The sequence below is a fragment of the Callithrix jacchus genome, chromosome 8 (genome assembly GCF_049354715.1).
Source record: "Callithrix jacchus isolate 240 chromosome 8, calJac240_pri, whole genome shotgun sequence".
Classification (NCBI taxonomy): domain Eukaryota; kingdom Metazoa; phylum Chordata; class Mammalia; order Primates; family Cebidae; genus Callithrix; species Callithrix jacchus.
The window spans coordinates 127710878-127732997 of NC_133509.1; positions in this window are offsets into that span (position 1 = coordinate 127710878).

A 22120-nucleotide genomic window follows, 5' to 3' on the forward strand; every position below is an offset into this window, starting at 1 on the left:
CACTCATGCGGGAATCACCAGGTCAGGATTTGGTGTAAATGAGCCTGGCCTAAGAAGACCTTTGTGAGGAGATGAGTCTGAAACTGAGACCTAAAGTGTGAGAAGTGGCCAGTCATGGGGTGAGCCACCGAGGGGAAGGCAGAGGAGTTGGATTCTGGAGAAGAGTGTGAAGAATGGGGATCTGGACAGAGGAAAGGGCACGTGCAAAGGCCCTGTGGTAGAAAGGAGCTTGCTAAGTTTGAGGTTGAAAGTGCGTGTTTTGTTTTGGAAATGGTGAGGGCTTTTGAGTGGGAGGAAAGGCAGATGAGGGTTGGTTGGAATGTGAAGGGCTTCAAACGCAGCCCTAACATGCTTAGATTTTACCTGCAGGTAGTGGGAAGCTGTGGGAAGATTCTGAGCCAAGGAGAAACAGAACACAGCAGCAGCAATGTGCACTACTGTCCTGTTCTGTGCACCCAGGGAGCTGAGTTCTAGAGTAAATCTCACAGAAAGGCAGCCCTGGAGCCTCCCTGGTCACTTTGCCATCCCTTGGGGCTCTGGGAAGCACTCTGCTGCCCCGGGGGGTGATGGGAGCCACTGGGGAGCAGGGGAGAGGCTTGGCCAGATCAGCTCTTTAGAAAGACAGGTAGGCGGAAACGCAGCCTACAGGTAGAGGACATCAAGATAGGGACAGCGAGATGGTAGGGGCAGGATAGGGGTGGCAACTGTTTTGGCACAAAGTCATATGGGCCTGACCTTGGTGGCCGTGGGTGGAGAGGGCAGCAAATTGCTAAGCAATTCAGAGATAAAATGGAAGACTCAGGGGGCTGGGTAGTATAATGAAAAGAATTTTAATTACAAAAGTAATAAGCGAAAATGAGGTAATTAAAAAATGATTCAATTGACTAGAAGGCAAAGGCTTAGGAATAAGACCTTCTTGGAATGGAAGGAAGTCCACCTCTCTGAGAGGTCGTTTCAGCGTCTGTGAGCTGAAGGTGTGCCTACACCCATACAATTGTTGGGAGGAAAAACTGGGGAACATGGAACTCATCACGTTCCCTCTCTCTCAGGTCTTCAAGCTGAAAGGGCTGAGCCAGGAAGGCGAGCTGTCATTTTCATCATTCTGCAAACCCAGCTGCTGGGGGCCCGGAAGCCTTGTATTTGGAAGAAGCGTGCATTCCAGGTAAGCAAAGAATGGGGGCCAATCACAGTCAGAGGCATTAAGTGGTTTCTGAACGGCTGCAGCGTGATTAAATTACCCACTTAACCAAAATACTTTCTATGGCCTTGATCAGATGCAATTGCAAGGAGATAAAGGGGCTTAATGTGTAAAGCATGGCTGGCCTGCAGGACTAATGAATTAACTGTTCCCTCCCCTGTAAGGCCTCCTGCCTGCTGGTACCCAGCTGGCTCTCAGGTCCCCTCTCCTGCCTGCCTATTCCCTGAGCCGAAAGCATTTGTGTTATGGAGATCATGGCACCAGGAGGATGGCCAGCATGGGCTCCTCGCTGCATGCAGCTCTGGCCTGGCATTTCCCCTCCTTAACATCTTCTCCCCACAGCTGACAGTGGTCAGGCGATTCTCTTGGGAAAAAGGCAGCATGGTGGGGGGTGGGGAGAAGAATATCACACAAAGCTTAGGCTCTAGGGCCAGCTCCCAGTCTAGCTAGTCCTAGTCCTTCCTAGTGTGGGGCCTCAGACAAGCTCTGTCACAAACAGAGCTCCAGGACCTGCGTACTTGTGCACACCAAGAGCCTCGCTGGGTAGTTTCCCACATTATCTCTTCGCACTTGTTCAAGCTCCCGTCAGCTTTGGGAGAGTGGATGTCTTATTGACTTCTGTATTACCAGCCTTGAGTCCAGGGCCTGGCACACAACAGGCTCTCAGGAAATGAGCTGTGCAAGATGATGGGTACATGGGAAAATGAATAGTTGGGGAAATGATTAGGTGGAAAAAAATGGATAAATGAAGAAATGCAGGATTCATAGATGAGTGGAAGGATGGAGGAAGTGATGAATGCATAGAGGAACTGACAGAGGAAGGGATGAATGAGTGGAGAACAAAAGGATGAATAGATCATGGACAGAAGGATGAATGGTGGAAAGATGGATGGCAGGAAGAACAAAAGGATAGATGAATGGATAAGTGGATGGAAGGAAGTGTAGACAGATGCATAGGAGGGTGAATGATGTTTGGATGGATGGATGGACAGATGGATGGATGAAAGAATGATAGGATGGATGGATGGGTGGAAAGATGGATACCTACAGACTCTGCTCCCCACACAGAAGTAGCGGTCTGAGAGGTCAACCCAGCTTTTTTTGTCTAAAGCCATCCAGCACATGCCTGAAAGTGACCCAGTTGTCCTGAACTTAAGTCTCTCTCATGCCCATCTTACGATCATGGTTTAGACGAGGTGATCTCTAAGGTGTTCATATCAGTTCCTGTCCAGTGAGACATTAATTCTCACTAGAGGGAGAATGATAATAGTTAACATTGTATCCAGTTTTATAGTTTGAGAAAATATACACAAGTGTCATTTCACGTGAGCCCCAAACAACCTTGTGAGAATTGCAGGACAGTGGTATTATTATCGTCCCCATTCCAGACAGTATTGCATGGTATTTAGATCATTTACACTGGAGTCAGCTCCCTGAACCTCTCTGGGCTTCTGCTTCATCATCCAAAACATGGGTATAGCAATACTTGCATGTAGGGCTATGTGAGGATTCATAAGACCGTTCATTCACTCATCCACGTAGGAGTCTACCGCATGCTGTGCACTGATCTGGGCACTGAAGGTGCAGCAGGAAGAAAAACTCATAAGCCCAGCCCTCATGGAGCTAATAGTCTAACAGAGGAGACGATGATGTATAAATACGAGGGAAGCTCTGAAGAGTGACAGCTGGTGATGTGTTCTGGAGAACAGTGAGGCAGAGAGGGCCTTACCTGGAAGGTGCCATTCGAGACCAGACCTGAAGGAGGTGAAGGAATGAGCCAGTTGTGTATCTGGGACATTGCATTCCAGGAAGAAGGTGTGAGAAATGCAAGTTCTGTGATGCAGAAGCAGAGCTGGCGTGTTTGAGGAGTGGTGTGGCTGCAGCAGGGGAAGAAGACTGGAGATGAAGTCAGAGGGTAACAGTGGCAGGGGAAGTAGATCCTGCAGGGCCTTGAGGGCCACTGTGAGGCCCTCAGATTCCACAGTGAGTGAGACAAGAAGCCGTGAGACTGCTTTTGCACAGAGAGGGGACATGATCTGAATTAAGTTTTAAAAGGACCACTCTGGTGGTTGGGTTGAGAAGAGACCGTAAGGGTGGAGGACAACAGCAGAATGAACTGTTAGCAGGCAAGAGCCGGGTGGCTTGAATCAGAGTGGTAGCCATGGAGGTGGAGAGAAGTGGGTGGATTCTGAATACATTTTGAAGGTAGAGCCATGGAGATACTGAAGAGTTGGATGTGGGTGGGAGAGAGAAAGAAGTCAAGGATGGCTCCATGGTCTTTGGGCTGAGTGCCTGGAAGAATGGAATTGCTGATCCTTCAGATGGGGAGAGTTGTGAGAGGATCACATTTTGAGGAGAAGGTAAGGCATTTGCCATGAAATAAATGGAATTATTAAGGGAGTTATAACAGACAGAGGAGTCCTAGGTCTGAGGTTGGAGAGATATGGAGGAGCCAGCTATGGAGAGTGAGAGTGAGCTGCCACTCGGGTAGAAGGAAAGCCAAGAGAGTAAGGTTCCCGGAAGCCAGGAGAAGAATGTGTTTCCAAGAAAAGGGGGTGTGTCAAATGTTGCCAAGGTCAAGGAAGCTGACGATTGAGACTGGCCACTAGATTTAGCATTGTAGAGGTCACTGGCAACTTCCTTCAGCACAGTTTTGGTGGAATAGTGAAAGCCTGATTGGAGGCGGTACAAGAGAGCATAAACTCATATGGGAGAAGAGGAAACAGACTAATATGGTGGACAACTTTTGTGGGGGTCTTTGTTATAAAGAAAGAGAGATGATGTAGAATCAAGGGAGTTTCTTGCTTTGTTTTTTTAGATGGAAGAAATTACATATTCATATATTGAAGGGAACAGTGCAATCCATCCATCCATCCATGCATCCATGCATCCATTCATGCATCCAACAATTCATCCATGCATCCATACATCCATACATCCATGCATCCATCCATCCATCCATCCATGCATCCATCCATGCATCCATCCATCCATCTATGCATGCATCCATCCATGCATGCATCCATCCGCCTCATCCATTCACTCAACCATTTATCTATCCATCCTACCAGTACTTCCTGGGCACCCCTATGAGCAGGCCCTGTGCTTGGAGTTGGGGTGAATAAGCCATCTGCCTCACAGAATTCACAAGCTGAGAGTGAAACAAAGACAAATCAACATTAGTAACGGCAAAGTGTGATGAGTGCTGTGATCAAGGGGTGTGCAAAGGATCATGGGAGCACAGAGGATACGGTGTCTGGAGAAACTAAGAAGGCTTCACCATGGAGGTTGATCTTTGGGTCTTAAAGAAGAGTTCGTTTTGTAGACAGGAGAGGGGTGGCATTGCAGAGATAAATGCTTATGCAAAGGCAAAGATGCATGGAACTGGGGAGGGCTTAGCCTGGAACCCAGGTTCAGACGGTCTTCTATTCCTTCCTGTTGGCATAAGGAAGCCCATGGAAAATCTCAGGCAAGAGAGTGAGCATCCTGGAGGATGGGCTCAGGTGTGGGCATGGTCAGGCTCTAGGCTGTAGCTGAAGTCATGAGCATGAATGAGAACACCCAGAAGGAAGGTGTAGAATGTGAGGCCGAGAGGGAGCCTGCAGGACGCCAGCCTGGAAAGAGACAGTGAGGAGAGGAGCAGTCAAGAGAGGTGGACCCCTCCACTGCCTCCAACTCTGGCCCATGCCCTGCCTCCCCATCCCTATCGGTGAATTGGCTCAACCTTCCCGCTTACAGAACAGCATGCAGAGTGTTGCTGTTTTCATTGAATAAGGTGTGCGTGTTACTTAAAAACATTCTGCAAGGGTACATACGGCAAAACATAAACAGTGATTTTCACTGGGGAAGGGGGTTGCAAATTTCAATTGTCTTTCTATCTTTCTCTACCATTTAATTTTTAAAATGGAGCAAGCACATATTACTTTTTCAGTCTGCAAAAACAATTTCTATAAGGCGTCTGGCCCAGCCTCGCCACTGTAGGACATCCCTCCCCAGCACCCAGCTTCAGCCTGGACACTCCCAGGGCCTGGAGAGAAGGACTCCCTAGTTGGAAGCATTCTGGTTGCCCTTTCAGGGGAAGCCTCAGCCTCCCTTCCTCCTCCTATTCCTCTGCTTAACCCCAGCCTGGCCCTGGCTGCCTGTGATGGTTTCAACATATGACCTGAAAAGTCATATGTTGAAACCTAATCATCAGTGTGATGGTTTCAAGAGGTGGGGCCTGTGGGGGTCATGGGGGCAGAGGGATTAGTGCCCTAATAAGAGAGGCCCCAGAGAGCTTCCTTGCCCCTTCCACCATGGGAGAATATGGATGGCCATCTATGAACCAAAAGCAGGTCCTCACAAGACGCTGAATCTGCTGGCACCTTGATCTTGAACTTTCCAGCCCCCAGAACTATGAGAAATAAACGTGAGTTGTTTATGCCACCCAGTCTAAGGCATTCTGTTATATCAGCCCAAATGGACTAAGGCACTATCCATGCAGTCTCAGCTTCCACTGGGACCTTGAGAGGCTGTTCCTCTGGCCCTCAGAGTTGGAATTCTCCATTAAAAAAAAAAAAAAAAATAGGCCGGGTGTGGTGGCTCATGCCTATAATCCCAGCACTTTGGGAGGCTGAGGCGGGTGGATCACAAGGTCAAGAGATCGAGACCATCCTGGTCAACAAGGTGAAACCCCGTCTCTACTAAAAATACAAAAACTAGCTGGACATGGTGGTGCATGCCTGTAGTCCCAGCTACTCGGGAGGCTTAGGCAGGAGAATTGCTTGAACCCAGGAGGCGGAGGTTGCAGTAAGCCGAGATTGTGCCATTGCACTCCAGCCTGGGTAACAACAGTGAAACTTCGTCTCAAAAAAAAAAAAAAAAGAAAAGAAAAGAAAAAAAATGACATTGTTTTTGCATACTGAAAAAGTAACACATGCTTTCTTTATTTTAAAAATTAAATGGTAGAGAAAGATAGACAATTGACATTTGCAACCCCCTTCCCCAGTGAAAATCGCTGTATGTTTAGCATGTGTTCCCTTGCAGAATGTTTTTAAGTAACACGCACATCTTGTCAAATAAAACAGCAACACACTCTGCATGCTGTTCTGTAACCTGCTTGTATCTTTCACTTACGTGATGAGAATGTTCCCTTCAGTACACTCAGACCTCTATTATTATATCAGCTGCAGAATATTCTGTTGTAAGAAAGGGCCTCCCTTTAATCACACCCCTCTGATAGACATTGCGGTTCAGCACCCCCCAGAAAAGCTTTTCCTATTATACATAGCGCTCTGTATGCATCCTTGCTCATAAATCTTTGAGCAATGAAATCGAACTGCTTAAACTTGTGGGTTAATGTGGCCCCTGGGCTCACGTCATAAAGGAAATTGATTTTTATTTTCAAAGTCAATGGTGAGTAAATGAACAATGGTTGCCAGGCAACCTGTGAGCAGGGTTTGGGTAGAGACTAAAGCAAACAGCATCCTCCACCCGCTACCCCAGGAACCTACAGCCTCTCAGGCCTCGTGCTTCTAGGTAATGAATCTCCTACTACAGCTTCACGGGATGAAGCCGCCCCAGTTTCCTCCAGCCCAAGCTCCTGCACCCACCACCCAGAGAAATGGAAGGCAAGGACTCAGCAGTCCAAGGCAGCCCTTCTGAAGCAACTTCAGTGGCTCAGCAAATGTTTGTTGAGGACCTCCTATGTGCCCAGCTGTGTCGGGGTGGGACTGTAGAGCTGCACATTCAGGTCAGCATCGAATCTCAGGCACTCTGGAAGGTTAGGGTTAGGAGTCTGGGGATGATATCTTGTAGCATCTGTAGTGTAAATCAGCAGTTTTCAATGTATTTACTGTTTCTCTTTCTGTCTCTGATTACCCTGATGGGCAGGACCCACTCCCATCAGTAAGGGGACATCAAAAGGGCAGGTGTGGGGGGTGAACAGGAAGATCAGGATCTCTGAAAGGGCAGGTGTTTGATAAAAGCCCCTTCCTTGTCCCAACACCCTGGGACTCCTGGCGCCCTGGAGGAGGGCCATGCCTTCGGCATTCGTCTTAGACCAGGAAGAGCCATGGAAGGATTTTCAGGAGAGGAGGAGCAGAGGTATTTCTACAATTCAGCACCTCTCCCTCCACACAGTGGAAGGATTGATGGGAAGTTGATTGTCAGGGGAGGTGCCCTGGTTTCCATCAGGAAAAGAAATCCTGTGGCCTGAGCTCCAGGCATTGTATGGGAAAGAGCAGAGAGAGCCAAGACCTCCGAGGGGGAGTGGACAGCACCCAGTAAAAGGGGGGACACTGAGGAAGGGGACAGGGATGCTCCTGCAGCCCCAGGGGAAGGAAGCATCACCAGAGCCAGGTTCCAATCCTGCCTCAGCTACTACATCCCTCCCTGCCCTTCCTCTCATGAGCATAAAGCTTAACAATCATAATCACACAAAAGTCACCCTCAGTCTCAGCTGTGGGCTGGGACTTTACATGTTTTCTCATTCAACACTGACACCATCTTTGCAAAGATGATGACAGTGAGAGAGTCCAGCATGGCTGATGCCATCTTGCTTCCAGCCTCACAGGCTGGCTGTCCTCACTCATTCCTGAACATAGGCCAAGCAAACCAGGGGAGGAACTTAGTTTGTAGTTTAACTTTGAAGAAAGGATGATAATAGTCCCTCCTTAAAACTAACCCCTAATGCCTGTAATCCCAGCACTTTGGGAGGCCAAGGCGGGTAGATCACAAGGTCAAGAGATCAAGACCATCCTGGTCAACATGGTGAAACCCCGTCTCTACTAAAAATACAAAAAATTAGCTGGGCATGGTGGCACGTGCCTGTAATCCCAGCTACTCAGGAGGCTGAGGCAGGAGAATTGCCTGAACCCAGGAGGCAGAGGTTGCGGTGAGCCGAGATTGCACCATTGCACTCTAGCCTGGGTAACAAGAGCGAAACTCCGTCTAAAAAAAAAAAAAACTAACTCCTAAAACCACCTTTGTAAAACTAATGAAAGTCTACTAGATTAGAATTGTAAGAAGAACCTGATTTCTGCTAAAATGTAGTCACATTTAGATGATAACCAGTCATTTTTCAATATTACCATTGTGGAACCTCAGACTGGTCTTTTGAGATGCTTTTCAGACTTTTGCATTATGGCAACATACTGACTCCACCTGGACTCATGATTCATGACTCAACCAGTCTACTCAGAAGCTGACTCAGAGCATAAGGTCCATTTTCCACACCCCCAGGATTTCATCTCCAACCAATCAGCATCCCCTATTCCCTAGCCCCTGCCCACCAAACTATTGTTTAAAAACCTTAGCCCCTGAGCTTTCCGGGAGATTTATTTAAGTAATACACTCCTGTATTCCACTTAGCTGGTTCTGCATTTATTAAACCCTTTCTCTACTGCCATACCACTGTCTCAGTAAATTAGCTCTCTCTGTGCAGTGGGCAAGAGGAACCTGTTTGGTGGTTACAACACTGGTGACAGGCATTGTTAAACAAAACAATGGACTAAGCCCCTGCACTAGGCCCAGAAACATCAGACAAAATTAAAATGGAGTCACTCAGGCTAAATGTCACATACTCAGACTTTAAGGAAGCAGGTAAATCCTAAGACAGACCTTTTTTTTTTTTTTTTCCTGAAAACAGGAAATTTCCACCTACCAGAGTCAGCCTAATAAGAAAGTTCCCTCTTCTTTGACCTTTATGAGAAAGTAACCTGAAGTAATCTGACATTACTGAATCAGCTTCTCCTCTGCTATTCTGTTTCCTTATTCCCACCTTACAAAGCCCGCTGCTCTGCTTTGCCTAGTGAAAGCACTCATTATATTTTGTAGAGTACAGGCAGCCTTGATTCATGAATTATGAAAAAAAGACAATTAGATCTATAATGAAGTTTGTTGTAATTTAATCTTTTGACAGCACTATTGATATGGTTTGGATGTTTGTATCCTCCAAATCTCATATTGAAATGTAATCCCCAGTGTTGAAGGTGGAGCCAGTAGGAGGGGTATGGGTCACAGGAGCAGATCCTTCATGAATGGCTTGGTGCCCTCCCCCTACTGGAATGAGTAGTTCTTACTCTATTATTCATGCAAGAGTTGATTGTTTAGAAGAGGCCTGGCATCTCTCTTGCTCTCTTTCTCACTATGTGACACGCTGGCTCCCCTCCCCTTCTGCCATGATTAGATGCTTCCTGAAGCCCTCACTAGAGGCAGATTCTGGCATCATGTTTCTGGTGCCATGCTTGTACAGTCTACAGAACCATGAGCCAAATAAACCTCTTTCCTTTAGAAATGTACCCAGCCTCAGGCATTCCTTTATAGCAACACAACATGGACAAACACAACTATTATTGCCTCTATTTTACAGATGTGGAAACTGAGAATCAGGACATTTTGTTGTCTTAGCCAAGGAAAAATAGCAAGAATTGTGGTGGAAATTTGAGGTCATCTGGTCCCGTGTTTGTTCTCTTTCCTACACCATTTTTTAAAAATGAGATTTTAAATAATGGCCCTAGTTCCTGTATACTTGCCACTGGGAGTAGCTGTGTTAGGAAGAGGAGCTTTGGCCCATGTCCTGCCACATATGACTTCAGGCCTGCCTCTCTGGCCCACAGCCTGTCACCCTGTCAGAGAAGGAAACCAGAGTTCACCAAAGTTACAGTAGTACCCCCCAGATGACCAAAGAGAGAAGTGGATGACAGCCCATTTCACAGTGTCCAGCTTAGACTGGTGGGCTGGAGGTTGTTCTCAGGGTCCTATTAGCCCTGCAGCTCTGGGGAAGAAGTTGAGGCAGCTGCCCGCAGGGGTGGGAGAGACAGCCAGATGGGGCTGGCTCATGCAGACAAGGGTGGGTTAGCCTTTCTCTCCAGGATGACAGTGGGTATTAGGAAGGTTCCCAAGTCACCACTACCAGGTAGCCTAGAGTCTGCATCCCCCACGATGTCCCCAATCATCCTCACCTCCTGGTATTCATGCCCTGGTTCAGTCCTTACCCACACTGAATAGGGCTGACCTTTGTGACCAATAGAATGTTATGAAAATAATGGTAAATGACTTCTGAGGCCAGATCATAAGAGACATTACAGTTTTCAACTGGCACTCTTTTGGATTATTCTCTCTGAGGGAAGCCAGCCGCCATGTCAGGAGGATGCTCAAGCAGCCAGTGGAGACACCCATAAAGTAGGGAACTGAAGCCTCCTTCACAGATTAATTTTGAAGACAAGATCTCACTCTGTCTCCCAGACAGAGTGCAGTGGTGCAGTCATGGCTCACTGCATCCTCAACCTCCCAAGCTCAAGAGATCCTCCCTCCTCAGCCTCCTAAGTAGCTGGGACCACAGGCATATGCCACCATGACCAGCTGAAATTTTTTTTAAAAATTTTATTTGTAGTTACAGTGTCTCCCTATGTTGCCCAGGCTGGAGCACCAATTTTTCATTTGTGTGAGTGAGCTACCCTGCAAGTGGATCCTCCAGCCCCAGTTGAACCTTCAGATGACTGCAACCCTGGCTCACAGCTTGACCGTGTTAACCTAAACAACAGCTATAGAGAGGTTCTCTAAAAGAAAAGACGTTTGTTTGGAACTACAGCATTGCAATGGGAATATGTGTGCCACAGTAAATTATGTGCATATTCAGGGAGGTAAAGGAAGACAGGTTTTTAAAGGAAAAAATGAGGAAGATTACATCATTGTCTTGAAATAATTATCCTTGGCTACAAAAACCAGTAACAAGGGTGATGCCAGTTTAAGCGTGAACAGGCATTTGCTGGGCAGATGTCCTTGCAGAGGTATGTTTTTTGTAAGGTTGTGACAGCCTCTGTGCTAGGTTGTGGCTTGTGTAGTCTTTCATGATCATGCATACAAGTGTGAGAAGGCTCTATTCATTGCCTTTCCTGGCTCTATTTGTCAGGGTTTTCTTAGCATTAGTGACTCCATTTTGATCCTTACAACTTTCACAACTACAACCACTTGACTGCTACCTCATGATTCCTGAGCCAGAACCACCCAGCGAAGCCACTTCTGGAGCCTAACCCTCAGAAACTGTGTGATCATAAACATTGAGAGTTGTTTTAAGCCACTAATTTTTGAGGTACAGTTGTCCCCCATTATCTGAGGTTACACTTACTGTGGTTTTAGTTACTTTTGGTCAATAGCAGTCCAAAAATTTTAAATATGTGTTTTAAATTATTGCCATTCTGAGTAGCATGATAAAACCTTGTCATTCCATCCTACCCAGGATGTGAATTTTGTCCAGCATATCCACCCATCGGTCACTTAATAGCCATCTTGTATCAGATTTTAAAACACAGTCCATATGGGGTTTGGTACTAGCTGCACTTTTAGGCGTTCACAGGGCAGAGGAGGGTCTTGGCACATATCCCTTATGGGCAAGGGGGCACTGCTGTAATTAGTTACACAATAATAGATGACCAATACTAACAGGATATACCCAGAGAAACAGCACTATAAAGGTCTGGGTGATTCTGGAAAAAGAATAGATAGACAGATAGATGATAGATAGATAGATAGATAGATTATAGATAGATAGATAGATAGATTATAGATAGATAGACAGATAGATTATAGATAGATAGATAGATTATGGATAGATAGATAGATAGATAGATTATAGATAGATAGATAGACAGATATAGATAGATAGATAGATAGATAGATAGATAGATAGATAGATAGATAGATTATAGATAGATAGATAGATAGATAGATAGAGAGATAGATAGATAGATAGATCTCTTTCTGTTGTTCAGGTTGAAGTGCAGTTGTGCAATCATAGCTCACTGCAGCCTCGAACTCCTGGGCTCAGGTGATCTTCCCACCTCAGTGTTCTGAGTAGCTGGGTGTACACCATTACACTCAGCTGATTTTTTTATTTTGTAGAGATGGGGTCTTGCTGTGTTGTCCAGGCTGGTCTTGAACTCCTGAGCTCAAGTGATACTGCCACCTATACCTTCCAAAGTAGTGGAATTACAGGTGAGAACCACCATGCCTGGCTGGAAAAATCTTTAAAATAAAGTTTTCACATTAGGACTCGAGTGACATCCAAGAGACATTAGCCTTGGGACATATGTTAGTGAGCATTCTTTGATTTACAAAGGATGGAAACTTACATGACCTTAAACAAATTTTTTAAAATGTAAGGGAGGTCTTCTCCTATAAGTAGATGATGTGACTTGAAGGAGGAGTAGAGTTGCCATCAGGCAAGGTGGGTTTTGGGTTTACCCAATTTCAGGCTCCCTGGCGTACAAGGGAATGAGTGAGGGGTGTGGACCCAGGATAAGGGCTGGGTCAGCAGGGCTCAAGCCTCCAGCAGACTCAGGACTGTGAATAGGAACGTGGGCATCAGAAACACACCTCGGGGTCTGGAGGGCAGAAGGGCACAAGTCACATTGGTGACTCCTCCATGGGTCCCTGAAATCCCAGTGCCCTTGAGCTTCTGTTCTTCCCCTCCATTCTCCCCAGCCCATCCTCCCCCTTTCTCATTAACACCTCTCCAGTGCAGCTCCTGCACGCTGGTCACCTCCCCGTCACCCCTGGTCCTGGGCCCTGACCCCTCACCACGGCCAACTCTGCTTCCATCTGCTCCAGGCCTGGCACTGCCCTCTGGGACTGCAGCCACAGGCAGCGCCATCCACTTTACCACCTGAGCCTGAATCCAACCTTCACTCCTTTCCCCTCTCTACCCCAAGCCACCGCCTAACCCCCAAATCTGCATTCCCACAACCTCCACCCTACTCCCAGCCGTTACCCATCTCCCCTAGATGACAGAAACCACCCCCAGCTGGTCTGCCTACTGCCTGTTTTACCTTCCCCTTTTCTATCCACCCCTGCAATGTTTGCCCAAGTCATCTGCCTAAAACAGATGTCTCTGGGATACTAATCCTGCTCGCCACCGCGAGCTCCCAAGACTGCAGGCAGCTCCTTTATGCTGCAGGCTCTGACCCTGAACATGATCCTGCCTTAGGCTGCAGGCTCTGGCTTTGTGCAAGGAACCAGGATGTTGGTGGGGGCAGGGGCAGTGCAAATCATTGACTAAACAAAAAAGGTCTGAAGCAAATGGCAAAATGTGAACCCGGATTCTTTCCTGTATTTAGGAACAATTTCATGCTTTTCAAATACGTTCTCTAAATGTATGGGAGGGAGGCACAGTATTATGTAGCAGGTGCTGGTGTTGTCCTCACTTTACAATGAGGAAGCTGAGGCACAGAGAGGTAAAGTTACTTGACCAGGGTCACACAGCTGATCTAATGCAGAGACCAGATTCAGACTCCAGCAGCCTGGGTCCTCTGTGGACCCTGACGGTGTGCCCTGCAGTCAGGTGGGTGAGGTGGGCACAGCCTCAGTCAACCAGGAGAGATGCAGGCAGGCTATGGGTGGGGAGTGGGGCTGCCATGGAGGGGAGGAGGTTAGGGAGGAAACTTACATTTGTGAAGCCCTGATGTGTTCCAGGCACTGGACAGGACTCTATCTATTTCACCTCATTTAATCTTTGCAACAACTCTAGAAAGTGTTATTGGCCACATTTTTACACATGTAGAAAGCGAAAGCTCAGGGAGGTCATGTGACTTGTCTAGTGTCACACAGCTGTGAAGGATGGAGGCAGGATCCAAGCCCCATGTCTATTGGACCCCACAGCTTCTCAGCTCTGGCATACTGAATCCCTGCAGGCTCAGCTGGAGGGTCTTGGGCTCAGGACCAGGTCTCCAGGCCACTGAAGTGGGCAAGTGAGGACTTAATTAGCCTGATCCATGGTGGACTTTCCCCTCCCTTGTGTTCGGGGATAGACTTCTAGTAATGTAACCTGAGATGACCCCAGCTTTGGTGTTTCATCTTCCCAATTGCAGAATCAGTCCAATCCTGGCTCACCTCTAGGCCAAAGCAGGACAGCCCCGTGCCAGTCCCACTTCTGTACCCCACTTAAAACTAACGTGATTGCAGCGAGTCCCAATTCATGCCCTGCCCCCACGGGGCCAACATAATGATTTCTACCACTCGACAGTCACAGCTCCTGGTGCTGGATGATGGGTGTGTGGTGGGGTGGGGGTCCTTTTCCCTTTGTGGGGATAGTTTCCATCTGTTCCTCAGCTCAGCTCAGCAACTACCCACCTCCAGCCTCCCCAGCTAATTAATCACCCACTTTCTGTCAGCTCCATTGCGATTCACTGGAGCCACCACCCTGAGCAGCAGGAAGTCTCACTCGGACTCCAATTAGCTGAGGAAGTGGCTGACTCTGGGAGGGGGAGTGGGAGGGGGCATGGGGCAGAGGAGGGAGGGATGAACAGAGCTGTTGAGGGGTGCAGAGAAGTTTCAGTGACTTCCCTGGAACTGACATTCTTTGGAAGCCACGGAGGACTAGTTCAATCATTCAATAAGTATTAAGTGAGCACCTACTATACCCATACCCCCATTTTTGCCCTATTAGTAATAAGACAGACGAGGTCCCTATCCTGGCCTCATGGGGCTGATGTTCTAGACAAATAAATAGAAAATACTCTGCTCTTTAGTGATAATTGCTATGATGAAAAATGATATCTAAGCCGCCTTCCCTGTCAGAGCCTCATGGAGGCTTGAAGCTGCCTCTCGTGTCCCCATCTGATTTTTCTCCTGCGGTCAAAAGCCCCCTACCTCCCCTACCCACTCCTCATGTGGCACGGCCTTTATCATGGCTCATCGCCTACTGAGCACAGCACTGGTCTGCCCTCTGATGTTTGGTATTCTTATTCTACAAAAAAGGAAACTGAGACACATGGGAAGTGAAAGATGGAGCTGGGGTTAGAGACCAGGCCCTGCTGCCATGTTCTTCATTCTGTTGGGAGCTGCTTTCCTGTCCCAGAAGGGCATGAGATCAGGAGGCCAAGGAGAAGCTGTGCCTCTGGTTGACACATGAAGAACCATGCAAGTTGCTGGTGGCCACACACTCTGGACACACAGGCCACGTCCACAGAATATGTGTCCTCTTCCTGCTGTTCCCATCCAGAATGTGAGTGTTTATGGGGTAGCTGGGAGTCAGGGATGAGGGCCCCTGCAATTTCACATTTGGACAGAGTTGTCTGGGATTAGAGGAATTCAAGTGCCCAGGAGTCTGGAGGTAAAATGTTCTCATCTTGGCGTCACTGGCCACCCAGCCCAGCCTTCATCCAACTCCTCTCAGTGTATCCTCTTCTGGGCGGGAGTCCCCAGCACAAAGCGGACAAGAGAAGAGCTGTTGGCTAAGCAGGACACAGTGGGAACGGCCACACTGCCTCACTTCAAACACAGGTGTATTCATCTGTTTTCATGCTGCTAATAAAGACATACCTGAGACTGGGTGATTTATAAGGAAAAAGCGGTTTCATGGACTCACAGTTCCAGGTAGCTGGGGAGGCCTCACCATCATGGTGGAAGACAAAAGACACGTCTTACATGGTGGCAAGTAAGAGAGAATGAGAGCCAAGTGAAAGGGGTTTCCCTTATGAAACCATCAGATCTTGTGAGACTTATTCACCACACGAGAACAGCACGGAAGAAACCACCTCCATGAATTAATTATCTCCAACTGGGTCCCTCCCACAACATATGAGAATTATAGGAGCTATAATTCAAGATAAGATTTGGGTGGGGATACAGCCAAATCTTACCAACAGGGCAACAAACAGAGGCCTCTATCACTGGCCAGGGCCACCTGGGTTGAGAGGAAATGCCCGGGTTCCGGGCAGGCTCCACTGTCAGCTCTTCTGGGCCTTTGTTTGTGGATCAGTTAGGATGAGCGAGGTGATTCTGCAGTAACAAGTAAGACCATCCTTATCTCAGGCTCAAAACAGCAAGAGTTTATTTCTCACTCATTTTTAAAAAATGCATTGCTGGTGCGGGCAACTCCAGGGTCACTGTCCTCTATAAAGTGGCTCAACAATCCAGCTACTTCCGTCTCCTAGCACCTCCATCTGAATGCACTGCTCCAGGGCTGCCAGTGCAGGTGAAGGAGCAGGGAGCATGCACAGGGGCTTCTAACTGCATTCATCTGGAAGTGACACACATCACTTCTGCTCATATTTCATTGGCCAAAGAAAGTCATGTGGTCACCCTTATTCAGGTGAGCAAGCTGGCATCATCAGAGGATGACAATGTATGTCTAAAATTGTTGGTGAGTGACCAGGAATGGTGGCTCACACCTGTAATTCCATCACTTTGGGAGGCCAAGCCTAGAGGATTGTTTGAGGCCAGGAGTTTGAGACTGGGCGATATAGCAAGACCCCATGTCTACATAAAATTTAAAAATTAGCTGGGCATGGTGGCTCATGTCTGTAGTCCCAGCTACTTGGGTGGCTAGGGCAGGAGATCACTTGAGGCTGGGAGGTCAAGGCTACCATGAACCATGATTGCATGACTGTACCACTGCACTCCAGCCTGGACAACAGACTCCAAAACAAAAGAAAAAAAGAAAAAAAAAGACAAGATGCAGTGGCTCATGCCTGTAACCCCAGCGCTTTGGGTGGCTGAGGCAGGTGGATCGCTTGAGACCAGGCATTCAAGACCAGCCTGGGCAGCATAGTGAAACCCCATCTCTCCAAAAAAAAGAAAATACAAAACTCAGGAGGACATGGTGGTACACACCTGTGTTCCTGGCTACTGAGGAGGCTGAGGCAGGAAGAGCACTTGAGCCTAGGAGGTTGAGGCAGCAGTGAGCCGAGATCATGTCACTACATTCCAGCCTGGATGTCAGACCAGGAAGGAGAGAAAGCTCTGTATCAAAAAAGGAAAAAAAATGCAAATTATTGATGAGCACTAGAAATGCCAACCATAGTTCCTAAATCTGCAAAATAGTCAAGATAATATCTACCACCATTTCTTTTCTTTTTCTTTTTTTTTTTTTGAGATAGTCTCACTGGAGTGCAGTGGTGTGATCTCGGTTCACTGCAACCTCTGCCTCCCAGGTTCAAGCCATTCTCCTGCCTCAGTCTTCCGAGTAGCTGGGACTACAGGTGTGCGCCACCACGCCTGGCTAATTTTTGTATTTATAGTAGAGACCGGGTTTTACCATGTTGGCCAGGCTGGTCTCAAACTCCTGACTTCAGGTGATCTGCCTGCTTCGGCCATCCAAAGTGCTGGGACTACAGGCATGAGCAATCATGCCTGGCCTAATTTTCTCACTCATACATTCATTTATGCATTCAACCCATGAATCTTGAGTATGTAAGATGCTGTAGGTTTGGAACTCAGGTCTCCTGACTCCTCAGCCAGAGCTTCCCTCCCCCTCCCCCTCCCTTTTGCAAGCTTGGCTCACATTTTGGTCTTAGCTTGGGCTCCTCCTAAAGCAGAGCCTGAGACAAGGACTCAGGTGCAGGGAGTTGACATGGAATCTATGCCAGGAAGCCAGAGTGAAGGCATAGGAGAGTGAGACCAGAAAGGAGACAGAGCCACTCAGCGTGCTTTATTGAGCTGGCTAAGGATGCGGGTAAGTGGGGCTTGATTCCACTGGGGACCCTGTGAGGAAATATGTAAAATGTACCTCAGAATTGTCTTGAATGATGACAAGGCTGGGGTGTGTACCCACTGACCACTGTCCCTAGTCCCCATGCTCTGCTGAGGAAAGATCTGAAGTAGAGAAGCCGAGAGACACAGTCAAGCTTTAAGCTGGGAAACCACCAGCAAGCATGAGGATGGGTCACCAGGGTCACAGCTGATGTCAGCGGGGGGCCGAGGGGACGAGGCTCAGAGCAACAGATGCTCTGTCTACTACAGATGCCAAAGGAGAAGCAACCCTGTCACGAAGCCATGCTGAAACCCGACCCAAACCCCGTAGCCAATCAAGGGCGGCGCAGCTCAGGACAGCTGCTGAGCTATTTTCTTCCAACCTCCTTTCCCAATTTGGAAGGAGGTAACTCCTCCGCATGAAAACAATGAGAGAAAACAACAGAACTTGGGGACCAATTGATTCAGGCGTGGGAACAGGATGGCAGGCAGCCACAGGTGCCCGAGAGGGAGGCTTCTTGCCAGCTCAGGCACAGGCTGTTCAGAAGTCGGGGAAATGTAAATGGGACATTCAAGGACACAGAAATATGTCTATTGGGACACCTGTGATCGGCATGCTAGGAATCCCAGGAGATAGAGGACACCGCCCCTGCCTCTCTGAGAACCTTTTCCACAGCAAGAGGCAGAGTAGTGCAGGCAGAAGAGTCCTAGCGCTGGAAGCAGAGATCTCAGGTTCAAGTCTCGATGCTACTCATCACACAGAATATTGTGTGTGAAGCTTACAGCTGGGAGGCGCAGTGACGATGCCCGTCATCTGACCTTCACCAGCCAGCACGAGCCTCCATGTCCCACCGTGCAGACGAGGCACCTGAGATCAGAGGGTGAGTCACCTGCTCCAGGTCTTGCCTCCAAAACCATCAGCACTCAGACTTGAACCAGGCCTCTCTGAGTCTCAGCTCAAAGGTCCTCTGATCTCGTGTTTCCGGAATAAACCCAAAGACAGCTTTCTGGGTGGGGACACCCGCAGGAAGACCTGTGCCCTCCCTCCCTGACTTCCTGAGCAGGCGAGGAACAGGACACACAGGAAGGAGGGGTGACCAGGTGACTGGGCTGCGTTTCTGGCAGGTGAAACCACTCCTAGGGTGTGGGAAGGAGGCAGGGAGTAAGGGCCAGGGCACAGGAGTCCCAGGCTGTGGACTCTAGTCCAAATTCCACTCGTCCTCAGGCTGGTCTTGGTTTTCTCATCACGGTGATTGGTAGGGTGCCTTCAGGGTCAAAGATCTGACGGCCACAAGCTCTGAGAGGTCCGTGAGGGCTGAAGGGGCAGCAAGGCCTCCCTGGGGAGCTGGCCTTGGGGTGCTGCGGGGAGGGAGAAGGGAAGGCAACCTTGTCCCCAGGGTTCTAGTGACACTGTAACAAGTGAGTACAGATCCCCCAGATTTCAGCGCTGAGGACCCTCTGGTTTGTTCCCTAACTCCCAGGACCTCTGGATGAGAAGTGGGCTTCCATTGTGCTCTGCCTGGCTCAGATCCCCACAACATCCCCCCCGGACTCAGGGCCTGACTTCCACTTGGTCACATATGAGGGCTGGGGTGTGGTGAGGTGTGAGAAGAGGCCCTAGGGGAAGGAGAGTTACATCTTCCTTCACAACGTTTCTCAGAGACCTCCTCCTGTCCTGAGGCCATTGGGTGTGTCGGGGTGGCTGGAAGTGCTCCCCAGCCCCCAACTCTGAGCATTTAGTTTAGGTAGGCCTTGTCACAGAGCCAGCCTGTAGGCCTGGGCCAGAGGGCACATGCTTGTTTTCATGGTAGCCTTATATAGAAGGCACAAGGATGTAAAAGCTTGGTGCTAGAATCAGAGACCAGCAAGAGGAAGGTGGGGCTTGGAACCGGGGAGGAAAGTCAACTCTCAGATCCAGCTGCATCTGGATCACCAGAAATCAGATGGTGACGGATATTGTTCCAATATTATTTTTGAGTGGGCAAAATCCTTAACCTTTTTCCACCTCAGTTTCCTCATCCTGTGCAGGAGATGATAACAGTGCCTCCCTCAAAGGGCTGTTGCACAGTGAACGAATAATAACTGTGCAGCCCTCAGAATAGTGCCTGGCACATAAATCCTCAATCATTGGGCTGTGTGCAGTGGCTCACGCCTGTAGTCTCAGCAGTTTGGGAGGCTGAGGCGGGCAGATCACTTGAGGTCAGGAGTTTGAGACCAGCCTGGCCAACATGGTGAAACCCCATCTCTACTAAAAGTACAAAAATTAGCCAGATGTGGTGGTGGGCACCTGTAGTCCCAGCTGCTCAGGAGGCTGAGGCAGGAGAATCGCTTGAACCCGGGAGGCAGAGGTTGCAGTGAGCAGAGATCGCACCACTGCACTCTGGCATGGGTAACAGAGCAAGACTCCATCTCAGAAAAAAAAAAAGAAAGAAATTCTCAATCAATGTGAGTAATTTTTTGGTTATTGTTGTTATGATTATTACCATTATTTTTTCATTCAAGTACAAGGCCTTGTAGGTGCTTGGTTAGTGTTGAATGGATGATTGAAATAAATGTAACTGAATAAAAGGTTAGAAGTAGATGACGTCGAAGATGGAAATAAACACTCGATTTGGTCTGATTAGTTATGATCTGGTATCTATGGAAACTGCTAAATACTGAGACTCAAAATAGACAGATTTTCTATGCACAGAATGAACCAGGTACATCTGTGGTCTCTGCACTTTGTATCCCACAAAGTGGGACGGTTCTTCACCCACCTCGTTCATCTCTGTCCCCCAGACAGTAAGTTCTTTGAGTGCAGAGCCCGTGGCTAATGGGCATTCAGAAACCAAGTGTCTGGTTGTCCGTATGCAGCAGCTTATTCATATTTGTTGAATGAGTGAAGGAATGAATGAATATTGTCTGATTGACTTGGGAAATGGTAGAACCGAGCCTTCAAGTTATTTAAGTAGTAAAGAGCCTGAGTTTTGGGGCCAATCAAATCCAGGAGGAAATACTGGCTCAGCCACTCCCTAGCTTCGCGAACTTAGGCAAGCTGTTTAGTTTCTTCAGGCCTCGGTTTTAACATCTATAAACTGGGCCTAATGTTTACTTGTTACAGATCAAATGGTCCAATGTGCATCAATGTCCATTTCCCCCTAGGAAGGAAGCCACGCCATCTTCACTGTAGACGTATAGATTCATCCTTTCTTTGCAAGGCACCAGGTGTGTTCCCAGGAGCCTCCCAGAACCTATCAGCACACCTTGAGCTGAGGAACAGGGTGTCCCTACCACCTGAAGATATAATCTCCCCTTCAGTTTTTGTAGGAGGACATAAACTAGAAGGACAAGCAAGGGGAGGGCAAGTCCTCTCTTGTTTCAAGGGATTTGGAACCACCCAAGGCATATGTAGTAATGAAAGAGTTCTTTGTAAACTGTAGAGTGATCTGCACACATGAGGGATCATAGGATGGCTTGAGTAACAAGGAGTTGTAGAGAGAACTTGGAACCCTGCTAGGGAAAGCATCCCAACTAGTAGGGACGGGACTCAGAAACACAGACCCCAGAAAACTGCTGGGGAATTTCAGCCACAAGACAGGGACTTGGGAGTTAGACCGCCTGGGTTCAGGGACTCTGTCTGCTTTCTGTGACCTTGGATGAGTGACTTACCCTTGTGAGGCTTCAGTGTTCTTTTTGAGGAAGTTGGGGGACAGTGAATACTTCATGGGGCTGTTGTGGAGATTGATGGAGATAGAGCCTGTGAAGTGCTCTCTGTCCAGCACTGGGCTACAGGAAGTACTCCGCAAACATGGCTGCCCCATTTCTCTGCATTCTCTCTCTCCCATCCACTTTCTAGGGTAAAGGCCTCCTGCCTCAGCTCATCCCTTCTCTGATTTGCAGAGTCTAAAGAGAACGTAAACTAGAAGGACAAGCAAGGGGAGGGCAAGTGGGGTTGACCAAACCTTACATGGCAGGGTGGCATGGGGCAGGGACCGTTGTTACTCCCGTTTCACAGGGGTGCTCACTGAGACCTCACTGGCATCAGGATGCATACCCAGGTCTGTCCACATGCAAAGCCTGTGTTCATTCAGTTCTTCCAGGATCCCATACCAGCTCTGACTCCAAATGCTGTGCGGGTCCCCAGAGCTGGCGAGGAACACATGGGCGGGCAGAAACCAAGTGTTTCTGGGGCCCCGTGTGTCACCCCCACCTCCTACCACTCCATCGTCTCTACCTCCCACTCTGACCCCTTGCCCAGGAGAACTCTTCTGGGCTGGGTGGCCTTGCCCGCCTCTCAAGGACCCTGGGAAAGGGGCAGGAGTCCCCAGCTTGGCCTGAGTCCTTCTCTGCCATAGGCAGCAGGTTGTTAGATAATTGCCTTTGTGCCTTATCTCATTCTCACTCTTTATTACTTCCCCGGGGAGATATTGTAACCACAGCCTCTCTGCAAATGAAACCAGCCTCCTGGCTGCAAACACAGATGAGGGACCA